Source organism: Bubalus kerabau, chromosome 1 (assembly GCF_029407905.1).
Source record: "Bubalus kerabau isolate K-KA32 ecotype Philippines breed swamp buffalo chromosome 1, PCC_UOA_SB_1v2, whole genome shotgun sequence".
Lineage (NCBI taxonomy): Eukaryota > Metazoa > Chordata > Mammalia > Artiodactyla > Bovidae > Bubalus > Bubalus kerabau.
Window position 1 is genome coordinate 215,419,908 of NC_073624.1, and position 15,723 is coordinate 215,435,630.

Here is a 15,723-nt window from a genome sequence, read left to right on the forward strand (position 1 = left end):
CGATTGGGATGGTGACTCAGGCCACCCCCTGCCACCCGTCACAGTTCGCTTGGTACCGGTTCAGGGAGCAGAGGGTGGAGTGTGAGTGGCTGGACAGGTCTCCCAGGCTGCAGAGTCGAGCCCTGTGATGGGTCCAGAGGGTGTGAGAAACTGCGTGTGTGCAGGTGTGAGAGAGAGCATGTGAGTGAATGAATGCTGGGCACCACCAGGACCAGCTTTGTGAGCTCCCTACCCCAGAGGACTCTGTGCTGCCCAGGAGGCTGGGAGAAGCCAGGAGCCCTGGAGAGAGGGCCAGGAGCTTGGAGCAGGTGACCCAGTTGGGGGTTCTAGTAGGGAAGTGGCTCCCAGGCCTGTCCTAGATTGGCCTCTGGCCTTTGCGCATGTCAGAACCCAGCAGGCCTGGGCCTTGCTGGGCACCTGCTCTTCTCTGGGATGTTCTTTCTTGGGATATTCTTTCCACGTGGTGACTGGAGGTCTGCTCCCAGCATGGCATTCTCTGTGAAGCTCTCTTTGACCACTAAGAGCTGGTGTCCACCTCCCCACCCCGACCCGGACCCCCACACCGCCCCTCTGCGCTCACACAGTTCTCAGCTCGCTTCTGTGAGTGCCTATCTCCCTGACCATGTCACCTCCTCGCTGGCCTCCTCCCCCCAGCAGATGGCAGGGCAGGGCTCTTATCTCACTTCTGTCTCCTCACTTGCTGCCTGGCATGTGGCTGCCACCCTATCAGTGACTGTTGATGAGGGTCATGGTGTCTTCAGGTAGCTGACGGCTCTTGGCTAGAAGAGGAGGTGGTCTGATGGCGTGTTGTCAGTAGGAGGATCGAGGCTGGGCCACAGAAGTAATAGACAGGTGTTGGCTTACTAGGAGGAGGAACTTCCCATCAGAGTGTCCTCTAGGGGCCCAGCCACCTTGAGGCCCCTTCCCATCTCTGGAGGTGTGTGAGCAGAGATAACATGACCCCTCTCCATTCCAGAAAAGAAGTGGAAGCATTAGATGTTCTAGCTCTCTGTCAGATTTTACTGGCCCTGCAGTCTGGGGTCTAGAGCAGCTGTGGCATCAGGTAGCTGCAAGGTGCTAAGCTGAAGTGTTGTGGCCCCAGGAGTTCCCAGGTGACACGGGTGTGGTCTGAGGGTTCCGGCCCTGATGGGTGCTCACCTTCTGACCTCACTGAAAGGTGGGGTTGAGTGGCCTCGTCAAACTGCCCAGAGTGCTGAGATGGGAGAGGAAGCGTGCCTAGCCCATGCTGTGTGTGAAAACCCTCTTTCCACAGCAGGTTGGGCAACCTGGGTGGGGCTGAACCATCCCTGACCCCACACCCTGTGGAGACTCCTCTCTCCTGTGGGGATTTTCCTGAGGGGAACACCACCCTGGTCTCCTCAAAAGGCTCAGGGTTCCCCCGACCCCGGCCAGCGGACAACCCCTTAGCAGTTGGATGGTCTTATGTCTGGCTCTGGGTTTCCGAGTGGTCCCTAGGGCAGTTGAAGGAGGCGGCATCCCCAGGTGGCAGGTTGCTGGTATATAATGGAGAGCCTGTGGCTCAGTGTCTCCATGATCCACGTGCTTTCGGCTGTGCGGGAAGGCTGCTGTTCTTGGTCCTGGGGGCTCAGTTCTCCTGCCTGTGGCTTCAGGAAAGGGTGCCTACCTCTCACTGTGGTGCCCCTAACTGTTCATCGGGGCTATTGCTGGATGCACGTGTCCTGACCCACCTCACCCGGCTCAGCCCTCGACAGTATCACTGAGCCTCTGTCCCAGGATCTCCAGCTCCTGCCTCAACCTCCCCTGAGCTCTGCCCCTCCTCCCCTACAGCTTGGCCACCTCGGCCCCTAACAATGCCATGCTTTCCACCTGGGAGCTTTTGTGCATGCAGTGTGCTTGCAGCAGACTCTTGCTGTCAACGACTGCTCCTCTTGGAGGGGACTGTGTGACAGTGATTGAGGGCATGCGGGGCGGATATTTGCAGAAGGTGCGTGTCACCCTTGCTCCTGTGATGGCAGGGCCAGTGCTGCTCTGACCCCATCAGCTGAGCGGCTCAGCCTCAGCCCAGGCATGCAGCGGAAGGCCAGCCACACACCCCTGGGCTTGGCAGACCTGTCTGGCCCTGCAGGAGGTGAGCCACAGATGGGTCAAGGCTTCTCCCTTTGGACAGGCTGTATACCTGTGTGACCTCTGGGTGACCTCACTGCCCCTCTGTGGCCTTGGCTGCTGGCTGGGGTTAGTGGATCTGGCCCATCACCCTGGTTGCTGAGGTGTGCTGAGCTGAAGAGCTGTCTGATCTGCTTACTGAGGCGAGTGACAGTCCCAGCAGAGCAGAAAATGGAGAGGTGTTGGAGGAGTCTCTTGCCCTGTCTGAACATTATAGCTAACGTGGACAAAATGGGGTTCCTGCCTGTGTGTGGTGTGGGTGAGGTGGTCTCTTCTAGGGGCTGCACAATGCTCTGAGCTTTAGTTCTCTTACCCTTTCAGAGCACCTGCTGGGTGCTGGTCCCTATGCAGGACAGACGAGGTCCTGGCCCTCATCAGGGGTCCTGAGGGGATGTGCAGACTCAGTCTGAGGAGTGTGTGTGTGTGTGTGTGTGTTAGTCGTTCCATTGTGTCCAATCTTTGCGACCCCAGGGACTGTAGCCCACCAGGCTCCTCTGTCCATGGAATTCTCTAGGCAAGAATACTGGAGTGGGTAGCCATTCCCTTCTCCAGGGGATCTTCCTGACCCAGGGATTGAACCAGGTTCTTCTGCATTTGCAGGCAGATTCTTTACCGTCTGAGTCACTAGGGAAGTATCTAGTGTGAGGAGGGGCAGGAGGATTTGGGTGGCAGGGGTAAGGATGGGAGAGGTATACTTGTCACTGGGTTGAGCCCCATAATGAAGTGGCATCAGCGAAGCCGCAGAGATCCTGGATGCTCCTGTGAGGCTGCCTAACCTTTTGACTTTCGCAGGGACTGAGAGTTGAGTGAGCCCAGCTGAGCTGTGTGGCAGGGTAACATGGCATCATACCCTAGAGCCAATGGTAGTATGTAATTCTTAATATATTAACCTAGTCTACTATTGTAATCGATAGTTTCTAGCTGTATGGCAGGCACATGTGTGAACTGGTCTCTCCCTAAACCTCGCAGTCTGAATTAGCCCCTAGCCCTCCCACGGTGCCCTGTCTCACCGTGTGCATGGCCTTCTGCATCACTCGACATTTAAGTTCATTCATTACTTGCTGCTAGAACGGAAGCACCCTGAGGGTGTGGATGATTCTGGTTACTGTTGTGTCTCCTAAGCCCAGAGCAGGCCCAGCACGGGGTACGGGACTGGCTATTGATCAGTGGTGAATGCATGGATAAAATGCACCCTGGATTTCCTCGGAGTCAGGGGAACTGGGCGTTGTTGCTCTTCCATGTTCCAGAGGGAGGCAATGAGCCTCGATGAGATGAAGTGACAGGCCAGATCACTCAGCTGGTTGGTGCCAGCGCTGGGGTTTGGACTCCTGCGCACGCACAGGTCAGGTGGGTATGGACGTGTGGTTGCAGCGTGTGAGGGTAGAGACTGGCACGCGTAAGGGCTGTGTGTGAGCCGCAGTCACTTTATTGCATGTGGCATGTCGAGATGGAAAGGCTTTGCAGGAATTTTGCTTTATGGGTAATAAAGGCCTTTATGTGCCTATAATGTGGACGTGGGTCCAAAGAGAATTCTGCCCTGCTTTCTACCAAGGGGCTTGGCGGAGACTCCTGCGGAGGCTGGAGCTGCTGGCCCTGCTTTGAGTAGACTAGACCCCAGGGAGGAGGAGATGCTGGCTCTGGGCATGGCCTGGGGCCTGCCTGGGGCAGGTTGGTGTCCATGGGGCAGGGTGGAGTGGCAGCATCCCTGGGGCGAAATGCAGGTTTAAGCTGCCTCCATGGGAAATGTGATGTTATGTAGCTCATTAAATCCTACAGGAGCAGCGAGGAGAGCTGCTTCCAATTATCAGGATGAAAATTAATGGAATAAAACCTCCAGCCAGGCTGCCCGGTGGTGGATCAGGGAAGGCATGTGCTGCGTGGCCAGGATCGGCCAGGAAGTGCTGGGGCAGTCACATGGGTGAGCCCAGCGAGGAAGCACAGACTGTCTGCAAATGACTGGGCCGGGGGCGGGGGTCCTTGCTAATCTTCACAGCGTGGTCCCCTGGACCAGGAGGGAAATGGGGCTGAGCAGACAGCTGGACGAGGCTTGGTGTGCGGAGCCCTGGGACGGGAGGAGGCCCCTTGGCACCCTGACCAGCCTCTGGGGCTGAAGGAGAGGTGGGGTTTGCTTTCTTGTGAGGTGATGTGGAACTGTGCGCTGCCCCTGAGCTTTAGACCTGGGGCAAAGCTGGGATGGAATTTGGGCTCCCTTTGGAGCATGTGCCTGAAAGCCTTGTCCTTGGGGGACTCGGTGAATCTCAGGCACAGTGACAGCAAAGTGGGGAGCCCAGATGAGCTTGGCTCCTGTTTCCTGTGGGTCCTGAGGACAGGCTCAGGCCCAGGTGATGATCGTGCCACTGCTGCTACTCCGAGCGGCTGGTGGTGTCTCGAGCTGAGAGTCACAACTGAGTCCTGGCCCTCCGGGTGGATCAGAGCCCATTTGTGCAAGGGAGCAGGTCTGGCTCGTGGCTGCCTTTCCTCCAGCCATTCTCTGCAGGTCTTTCCTGTTGGGACTCACTTTCACAAATACTGCCTGAGTACTGTCTGCCACCATCCGGCCAGTGTGCACTCAAGAGAGTGGGCTGAAAATTTAGCCAGGTCCACAGTCCACTATCAGGTGGTCTCCCCTGGCTCCCCCTTGGTTTAGGCCAGTAAACACTCAGTTCATATCGATGATCAGTAACAACCTCAGAGACTGATACTGTATCATCTCCATCCTACTGGAAAAGAAGCTGAGGCTCAGAGAGGTGAAGTGACTTCCCCAAGGATGCACAGCCAGGAGGTTGTCAACTGAAACTGTGACTCACATCAGAGCTGGTACCCTGAGAAGCAGCATTCTGCTGCCTTCTTGGGTAGGTGAAGTAGCCTTCCTTTGAGGACTCTCGGGCCTTCCCCTGCAGCATCGCAGGACTTCTCACGTCATTCTTTGCCGGTGGTGAGGGTGACATTCTTAGCTTCATTGGCCAGGGAGGAAACTGCTGGTGGCTTGTCGCGCTCACACTTAATTGATGCCCATCTATGGAGCATGGCCCCAGGATGATGGGTGTGTTTGGTTGAACTTGTTAAAGTCCTTGGCTGCCAATAGTGTGTCATGGGGCCTCTTGCCTGGAGTTCCCTTCAGTCTTGGGGAGCTGGTTGTTCTGTGTCCAGAACCTAGGTTCCCTAGGCTCCTGGCTTTCTTTATGGGGCTTCTCTTTGCTGGGGGCTGCCCTTGCTGATGGACCACCCAGAGTGTTTGGCTGGCAGGGTCTCATGGGTTAGTGCATGCAGCCCTGGATGGAGCGGGCAGTTGGGAGGCTTGGGGCTCGGTCAGCCAAACTGGACTGTTTCCTTGGATTGTTGTGTTATATTTATTTCCACTAATCTACTTCTCTTGCCTGTTTATACACTGAAAAGATCTAATAAAACGTATCTGAGACCAGAGCAAATGAAGACCATTTTGGAAAGAAGCATAAAAGGAACGCTGTCTTGGAATACTTAGCTAATCTGAGTTGCCCCCTCAGCTCTGAGGTCCTGCCTTTGAAAGCTCCGTTTCTCCTTCCGTTGCCTGTAAAAGCGAGAGTGCGACTTCTCAATGCTAAGCCGAGGCTGGTGGCCTGCCTCTGGGGTGGGGTTTGCACACATGTGCGGATCGAGAGCAGGAAGCTCTTCCTGGCCGGAGGATGCTGGCACTGTAGCTCTTCCATCTAAGGATCCTTGTGGAAAAGTGGGCTGATTCCACCACTTACGTGCCAGGACCCCGGATGCCGAGGCAGGGGAATGCTGCAATCTAAACATTTACATTCTGAAAAATGGGAAATCATCCACTCAGATATAAATTAGCCAGGGCCTGACGGGTTTATTACATCCTGGAATGCTTTCATGAGGCTTTCAGAGGGGTCCATGTTGCAGGCCCAGGTCTCCAGCTGGGCTTGCCTGTGGCATGCTCCTAGGGAGACCCTGCTGGAAGACACAGGCTGGGAGGACTTGTCCTTAAATTCCCGTGGGCCCTGATTCATCTGTGACGTGGGAACAAGGAAACACAGTGCTGCACCCTTGATGGTGAGGCACCCTGAGCTGAGAGCATCTTAAGCTGAAGGGGCGAGGTTAGGTTAGTCCAGGAAAAAACAAGGGAGGAGCCAGACGTGGTGGCCCAAAGAGAGGTGCTTGGATGATCATGGGGCAGGAGAAATGTGCTGAAATGTGTACATTTCATAACATATGCAACAGGACTCTTGTTGAGCAGGAAGAAGGCAAGGAAGGAAGCAAGAAATGAGCAGGAAGGAAGGATCACATGTCCTTCGGGGTTTTCAGACAAGTCTTGGACCGTAAGTCCTGGAGGCTAGGCTGGGTGTGAAGTCGATGGAGGCTGGCTCAACTCCAGCTCACCAAGAGTGGCCTGAATGACACTGAGGGAAAAATCCAGGGAAAGCTAACTGAGTCCCACGCTCAGGACATTGAGGGGGTCTTAGGGAGAAGGTGGGGGAAACACACAGACATAACCATACACACATAATTGTAATGAGCCAACTTATTTCTCCCTTCTATAATTATATGTGCTTCCAAATCTATGTAGGTATCTTAGCTCTAAGTAGAACAGATGCTGAATAAATGGTTGTGGTGGAGTTTGATATTAATCCTGAGTGATCTTTGACACCAGCTATCTTTTTCTGTTTCAGAGGAAGAAGCCCACTTTGTATAGGGGGTTTAACTTGGGAGTCTTGATCCCGAGCACTGGTTCTCAAACCAGCTTGCATCAGAATCACCTGCATAGCCTGATACAGCAGATTCCTAGTCCCACCCATCTTTAGAGTTTGATTCATTAGGTCTGGTGTGGGTCCTGGAAATTTGCATTTTTAACAGGTTCCCATGTGCTGCTGCTGCTGCTAACTGGGGAACCACACTTTGAGGAGCATTGGTCTAGACAGAGAGAAGGGTGAGGGCTTTGGTGGGAGATGATGGATTCTATGCAGAACTTCCTTGGGTCTGAGAACTTAACATTTATGTCTTTGATGGAATGAAAGAAGACTCATAGATATCCTTGGAATCATTTTTTGTTTTTAGGAAGAAGCCAGAGCCTCCTATATGGTGGGTGGAGCCAGCTTGCTGCCATGCAGAGCAGCAACTGGCTTTGTGGTCTACAGATTATTTCAGCAGGTATTTACCAGGGTCCATTCTGTGCCTGGTCCTGTGTGTGACCTGTTGTCAGCATCAGGAAAGACTTGAGCAGAAGGTTTTCAGTACAGTTGAATCTAACAAGTGCTTTGCGGGGTGGGGTGGGGGCACTTCCTTGTGCCCAGCTTCCTTGTGCCCTGTTGGAAGCTGGAGGAGGGATGATGCAGTAGTTGCCATGGGGATGCCAGGGGTCATCCCCTACGCCCTCCCCACTTTGTGCTCGGCTCCACTTTTGGTCCCCAGTAACAGCTCTGGACTCCTCTGGAAGCCAAGTGTTTCCTTGAAAGCCTGTGGGTCACTTTGACACCCAGGTGTGTCTCTGTCCTTTGGGGCCTCCAGCAGACACCTGAGCCTGAATATCTCTGCCCCCGGACCTCAGCCCTGCCACCCCTACACCTCCAGCCAAGCCCCACTGTGTTCTGACCTCTCACTGTGACCAGGTACCATAGGTCTGTTTTGCATCCACTTGCCACCATTTTCACTGAATTGTAAACCCAAAGCTGGACTTCGGAAACCCATGAATGGTTCTTCCTCCTTACAAACAGGCCAACCCCAAAGTCTGAATGAGCACAAGGAAGGGGCCTGCCGCCATGTAGAGACCACCTGACTCAGAAGGTGAGACAGGCCGCCTGGGTGCCTGTTGTGTGACTCGAGGCATGTCCCTTCTTCCCTGGTCTGTTTCTCTGCTCTATCAGATGAAGTGTGATGATGCCTGTCCTGCCTTCTCTCCTCTCGTATTGATGTCACCACTTTCCCCAAACATGAGCAGATTATTGAGGGTATCAGGGTGACAGGCAGATCTGTAAAACTGTCATGAGGAGGGCAGGTGACCCTCCTGAGGCTGGAGGGTGGGGTGCAGAAGCCCCTTGAGAGAGAGGCAAGGGTTAGCTTGGAAGTGTGGCATGGCTGTGAGACACAGACTGAGCACCTAGATTCACGTCCCCCTTGGCAATTTACTAGCCCTAGGAATGGGACCATGACTCTTAGGCTGTTTGAGCTTGTCTCACCTGGAAAAAGGAGATAGGGAAGAGAATGTAGCCTACTGGGTGATGTTATGCTCTGTATTAAGATCCAGTGAATTATGTGACATAACAGAGCTTGTTGGAGTGGCTTTAGAGTCAGCCAAGGGAGAGTGAGGGAGCACCTTTGGATAAAGGAACCCAAACTTCCCGTTCCCCCAAATCATGCCACGCTTGCTACTGACAACTGGCTAGCCTGTGATTACGGGGTAGAGGCAAGTAAAAATTCAAGGAATGTTTATTGAATGAGACTGTGAAGAGGGGAGTTTGGCTCTCCTGGTGCTGGGGTAATTTTTTAATTTAACTTTTATTTTTATCAAAGGAATACATATTCATAGCCAAGCAGTCATAAGCTTATAATGAAAAGCAGCCCACTGCCTCCCACCTCTGGTTTCTGCTTTCTGGAGGTAACTGTTTTTAATTCTTTTAGTTGTTTCTTTTGATAGTTACCATATTTCTAGATAATGTGCTTATATTATCATTTTCTTGATTTTTTGTTTTAGATGTTATTTTTGACTTTCAGTTATACAAGACAGGGGTTAAGTTTCCCCGCATCATTCTCCTTTGATCAAATAGGTGCACATAACTTCCCCTTTCCCTGTCTTTATGAAGCATGGTTGTACCCAGGTTATGATGGCGTTAATGCCCACCATGGTGTAAACATCCATGTAGTATACTGTGGTCGTTTTTCTCTGGATTGTCCTTTTGTTTTCTTTGAAATTAGGTACATAGGAACTGACATACTATTTCATTGCTTGACTTTCTATTATCATTTATCCTTTAATTCTCTGATTAAACTCTAAATGTTCTCTGAATATATTCAAATGCCCCTGTTAATCTCTGTTTCATTCTTTCCTTCAGTCTGGATAGTGACTCTGTAGGCACCGCTGCTAATCTGAGTCCATCCTTCACCTTCACATGGGGACTCTTGCTGGATCACTTGTCTCCTGAGTCTCATGCTTTTTCTTTCTTCGTTTACTCTTTTGCAAGGAGCATACACACCTTCCAGTATCTTCCTGAGAGGGCTTCCCTGGTAGCTCAGCTGGTAAAGAATCTACCTGCAATGCAGGAGACGCCAGTTCAATTCCTGGGTTGGGAAGTTCCCCTGGAGAAGGGATAGGCTATCCACTCCAGTTTCTTGGACTTCCTTGGTGGCTCAGATGGTAAAGAATCTGTCTGCAATGCAGGAGACCTGGGTTCGATTCCTGGGTTGGGAAGAACCCCTAGAGGAGGTCATGGCAACTTACTCCAGTATTTTGCCTGGAACATTCCATGGACAGAGGAGCCTGGTGGGTACAATCCATGGGGTCGCAAAGAGTCAGATACAACTGAGTGACTAAGCACACATCTTCCTAAGAAAGGGCACATCAGAGGCAGAAACTTGGAGGCTTTGCATGTCTGAAAATATCTTTGTTTGACTTTTATGCTTGATGAGTAGTTGGGCTGAATATAAAGTTCTAGCTTCTCCTTAGAAACTTGGAGGTACATAATGTTCCATTGTCTTCTACTTCCCATTACTCTGGAGAAGTCAGGTGCCACTCTGTGTCCCCATCCTTAGAAGGTGAGCTTTTCCACACTACTCCTTCCTTCTCCCCTTGCCCCTGCCCAGAAGCTTTAAGATCCGTTCCTTTGTCACGAGGGCACTGAAGTGCACATTTCTGTCACTTCATGTGAATTTTAAAAAATACATTGTTTTGGGCACTAGATGGATGCTTTTAAATTTAGAAACCCTAGCTATAGGGATTTGCCTGATATGATTTATTTGATAAAAGTTTCCATCCATTTTCTCCTTCTGGAACTCTTTTTTTAAAATATTGAACCTCCTTAACTGATCCACTGATGAACATTTTCTCCTTATTTCCACCGTTTTATTGTTTTGCATTCTAGAGCAGCTGTTCTCAGACCTTTTGGCCTCAGATTCCTTTTTAGTTTCAGGATCTATTTACACTCTTAAAGATCACTGAGAATCACAAAGACCTTTTATTTATGAAGACTATACCTATATTTACCATTAGAAATTAAAACAGAAGTTTAAAATTATTAATTCATTTAAATAAACTCAGTACATGTTAGCATAATTTATGAAAATATCAATGCATTTTTCAAAGCAAAAAATTAGTGAAAAGAGTGACATTGTTTTATAGGAGCAAGTCTGATTTCATTCAGATGTGTACTTGGAAAAGAGAAGAATATTCCTGATTACCCTTTCAGATAATTATGGATATCTTCTTTAATATTACAATAGAACTCTACCATGATAAATTCTCAAAAGTTAGTTTCAATGTGGAATCTGAAAACTTATCAGTAAACATTTTTTTCTGTTATGTTAAAAATCGTTTGCTTTATCTTGTACATGGAGTGGATATTACCTATGCCTGATTTTGTAACCTCATTTATTGATCATTTGGCAAATACAAGTGCACTCATCTCCCATGCCAGTAAGGTCATGCTTAAAATCTTGCATGCTAGGCTTCAGCATTACACAAACTAAGAACTTCTGGATGTCCAAGCTGGGTTTAGAAAAGGAAGAGGAATTAGAGATCAAATTGCCAACATTCACTGGATTATAGAGAAAGCCAGGGAATTTCAGAGAAACGTCTGTCTCCATTTCATCAGCTACACTAAAGCCTTTGACTGTGTGGATCATGACAAACTGCGGAAAGCTTAGAGAGACGGGAACACCAGGCCATCTTACCTGTCTCCTGAGAAACCTGCATGTGGGTCAATAAGCAACAGTTAGAAGCCTGTATGGAAAACTGATTGGTTCAAGATTGAGAAAGGAGTACGACAGGGCTGTCTGCTGTCACCCTGTTTGTTTAACCTATATGGTGAGCACATCATGAGAAATGCTGGGCTGGATGAGTTACAAGTTGGAATCAAGATAGGCGGGAGAAACATCAACAATCTCAGATACACGGATGACACCACTCTAATGGCAGAAAGCAAAGAGGAACTAAAGAGCCTCTTGATGAGGGTGAAGAAGAGTGAAAGAGCCAGCTTAAGACTAAATATTAAAAAAGCTAAGATCATGGCATCTGGTCTCATTACTGAATGGCAAATCGAAGGGGAAAAGGTGGAAGTAGTGACAGATTTCTTCTTCTTGGGCTCCAGAATCACTGTAGATGGTGACTGCAGCCATGAAATCAGAAGATGATTGCTTCTTGGCAAGAAAATGATGACAAACCTAGACAGTGTGTTGAAAAGCAGAGACATTTTTCTGCTGACAAAGAGGTCCATATAGTCAAGGCTATGATCTTCCCAGTGGTCACATATGGTTGTGGGAGCTGGACCATATAGGCAGATGGTCTGAGAAAGAAGGCAGAATGTCAAAGAATTGATGTCTTCAAACTGTGGTGTTGGAGAAGACTCTTGAGAGTCCCTTGGACAGCAAGGAGATCAAACCAGGGAATCTTAAGGGAGTTCAACCCTAAATATTCACTGGAAGAACTGTTGCTGAAGCTGAAGCTCCAGTATTTTGGTCATCTGATGCACAAAGACGACTCATTGGAAAAGTCTCTAATGCTGGGAAAGATTGAGGGCAGAAGGAGATGAGGGCATCAGAAGATGAGTTGACTGAATGGCATCACCTATGCAATGAATATGAATTTGGGCAAACTCTAGGAGATGGTGAGGGACAGGGAGGCCTGGTGTGCTACTGTCCATGGGGGTGACAAAGAGTCGGACATGACTGGGTGACTGAACAAAAGCGCACTGAGTTACAGAGATCTTTGAAATTGTTGACACATTTCTTTATACAATATCACATAACTCAATTTGTGAATATCACTGATCTCAACAGAAGAGTGTGCTCTCAAGATGATGGTATTAGATGAGTTTCCTAAGATTCTAATTTTGCTTGAAAGCTCAGATTTTATTGTAACTAACAAGTATTACCAGGTATTTTCCTCAAATTGGAAGATTTCCTTTGTTAATTTTTGAGAGAAGATTTGTCGATGTGGAGTTTTTACTTCGAGTGTGTGACAGTGAAGAATAGTGACTACTTATACAGTTTGCTGCCACCCCCTTGATTGCTGTTAAGGCCCTGGAAGTTTTACCCACAATTGCTCTGGCACCATCAATGTAAATGTTAACTCAGTGGAAAAGGTGAATAATGACTTAGTAGTATTGCAAAATAATTTTGGTTTCACTGACCCCATGAAAGGGCTTCAGGAATCCTTAGGTATCTGAGGACCACACTTTGAGAACTGCTATTTTAAATTATGTCTTCAACTTTATCATACAAATATTTATTCGGTTTTGTTTATTCTTGCTTTCCTTTTTTAAAATTTCTTAGAGCTCTTGCTTTGCACTTCTTTGTATTGATAGTTTGCAATTTTTATTTTTTATCTGGTTTATGTTGTCTTATTTCACTGAAGGTATTAATTGTATTTTTCTCTGGAGTTTTCTTTTGCTCTTTATATTGTATCTTTTCTCTGGGTTACTTTTATTTCTTTTCGGTTCTCCTGTCTTTTTTGGTGGAGGCTGGTGATTCTTGACTCATATTTAAAATGAGGTGCCAGCATGTTGGTTGGAAGTCCTCTGGGCATGGAGACCCTCAAATACTGGTATTTTGGGGAGTTTTTCCCTGGGCTGATTAGTTTCAAAGGTGGGGGGGAATATTCCAGCCTGACACATGAAACTCTTGGAGCCCAAAGGAGAAAGGGCACTGGGGGATTTGACTGCTTTGTATGTTGATTTTCATGGAATCCCGTTTGAGGATGGCACCTTACCACTTTCATCAGTTTTTGCTTTGTGTCATTAAATTCAGAGGGTAGAGCTACCATTTTCTTAACGTTTGGAAGAGAAATAATTGGATGGGTGATGAGGATCAAGGAGGGCACATCTAACTGCTCCCTTTAAAGACTCTTAACTATCTGTCTTCTTTCAGAGACACCATCACCCCTAACTCACTTGCCTTTCCAAGGTTCAGTCTACAGTAGCTTACTTCTGAAGGCTGCCCGAACAACCTTAGCTTAGCAGACTGTGGAATACTGCAGCCTTTGTCTGCATCACACATCCACTTGCTTTATGGCTTCCAAAATAGTTTTGACATCTTCTGTTCTTTTCTTTTCTCTTGGTCCTTTTGGATTGAGGCAATAAGATACTTTACTTTGTCTTAGGCAACGCGGGGGACACTGTACGGAGGCTCCATTTATTCTCTCCTGGTGCTCATGTCTTCTTCCATCCCCCTGCCCTCAGTGTGATTGGGACATGTGACTTCCTCCTAACTAATGGAATGTGGCAAAGGTGACGGGATGTCACATCCATATCTTACATAGGACTGTAGCCTCAGCCTTGCTTGAAGGTTCTCTCCCTTGCTGGCTTTGATGAAGCATTGTGGGAGGCCCACATGGCAGGGCTCTGAGGGCAGTCTGCACCCACAAGCAGCTAGGAAAAGAGGCTGGCCCCTGGCTGCAGGCCAGCAAGAAAGCCCCAGGCCAGCAGGCTGCAAGGAGCTGAATTATGTCAACAGCCACAGAAGACTGGAAGAGCTCAGTCCTTCCCCATATGAGCCTAGAGATGAGATTGCAGCCCCAGTGGACACGTTTTTGTAGCTGTGTGGGTTACGTACCACAGCAACAGTAACTAACGCAGGCAGTCTTCAAGCTGCTATGTTGAACTGGACATTTAGCTCCTGTGCTTTGGCCTCCTGGGCTGGTAGCCAGGAGTAGCTCAGTAGCCAGCCTCTAGGGCTGCAGGTCAGGATGCTGTCGCCTGAAGTCTCCATGTATATTTCCTGGTGGTTATAGGATTCAGAAGACTGGACAGGAGGGTCTCAGATTCAGAAGGGAGCTCCTTCCTCCTCTTGTGGGCCCATCCTTCCTGCACTGTGGGGTTGCAGAGGTTTTGTACCCAATTCATGGACTATGCATTCCCTGTTGTCGAGCTTGGAAGGGGTCTGCAGCCCAGCTCTCTGTGATCTTCCAAGTTGGTGGTCATGAAATGCTTTGCAAAATTTAACTTGAAATGCTGGAATTTAAATTCCACCTGTGGATTAACAAAGCACTGTGGAATCCAGGATGGGCTACTCTGTGAATGTTGCAGAGTAGGTCTGAGGACCATAATGCGGAGGTGCAGCAGGAACTTAGCCAGGAGCCTGAGCCTGGCTGCTCATCTTTGCTTGGTTCTCACCAGCTGGGTCATCTTGTACACATGACTTAACCTTTCTGCCCTCAGTTTCTTCACCACTAAGTCACTCAGTCCTTCACCCAATCTTTAATGAGCGCTGATTGTGTGTCAGACCCTGTGCCGGCTGCCAGATCTCCAGAGAATATGATGTGGTTCTTGCTGTTAGGGAGCTTCATTGGAGGTGGGATAGAGGGGCCCCCAGTAGACAGGAGAGCAGAGCTTGTAAACAGGGGAGGGAGGGCGCTGCAGACACATTTAAAAAAAATCTTTTTATTTTAAATTGGGGTACAGCTGATTAACAATGTGATAGATTCAGGTGAACAAGCTGCAGACACATTTGTTTGGTTCATCCAGTGTTTTGTTAGTATTAGTTGCTGAAATTTAAAAATTGAGGACTTTGACCTTCAAATTTGGATTTCAGACTTTTCTTGAGAAATAAGAAGATATGGCAATAGTTACCAAAAACTCCCTTCTTTAAATGGGTAAGGACCCATGCCTCTGTTTAGAGAGAGAGAAAGAGGGCCGGGAGGACTGTCTTTTCAGGAAAACGAGAAAGAATGCAGGTAGGATCTGTCTTCTCCTGTTGAGGTACTGCCTGGGGGCTCCTGAGTTTGTGACCCCTGCCACTCAGGGTGCAAATGCTGAATGGGGACAGAGGATCCAGAGGAGGAAGGGCATGCTGAGGTCTAGGGTCATAGGTGCCCCCTCTACCTCTTACAGTTGTTACAAAGAGCAGAGGGGCTGGCCGACACCAGTGGAAGCCTCTCAGTCCTTCGTAGCAGACAGGTCATTCATGGATCAGTGTCGAGGGCCAGGCATTCATTGGCGAGTTGTTGCACACCACGATCTACATCCTTTGCATGGCTCCTTGAGCGCAGGAGGGCTTCCCTGGTGGCTCAGATGGTAAAGAATCTGCCTGCAATACAGGAGACCTGGGTTCGATCCCTGGGTTGGAAAGATCCCCTAGAGAAGGGAACAACAACCCACTCCAGTATTCTTGCCTGGAGAATTCCATGGACAGAGGAGCCTGGCGGGCTACTGTCCATGGGGTCGCAAAGAACTGACACGACTGAGTGATTTTCACTTTACTTCACTTGAGTGCGGGAATTACGTCTGAACACGACCAGAATATGGCTATGAAAGTGGCTGTGGGGTCCAGTGGCAGTTATCTTCCTCCCTCAAACTTCCTAGCCAAACACCAGTTCCCTCTAGGACTTGGTATCCGCCCCCTCTGTCTCAGCCACCGTGACTGTGGCTATCTCGTAGCCCCAGGAAC

At 49.1% G+C, this 15,723-nt stretch overlaps 1 long non-coding RNA gene across 4 annotated transcripts in view; it reads left to right on the forward strand.

Moving 5' to 3' along the window:
- LOC129632557 (uncharacterized) overlaps nucleotides 1-15,723 on the forward strand; it is a 258,203-nt gene that overhangs the window by 27,289 nt on the left and 215,191 nt on the right. The window lies entirely within an intron of this gene.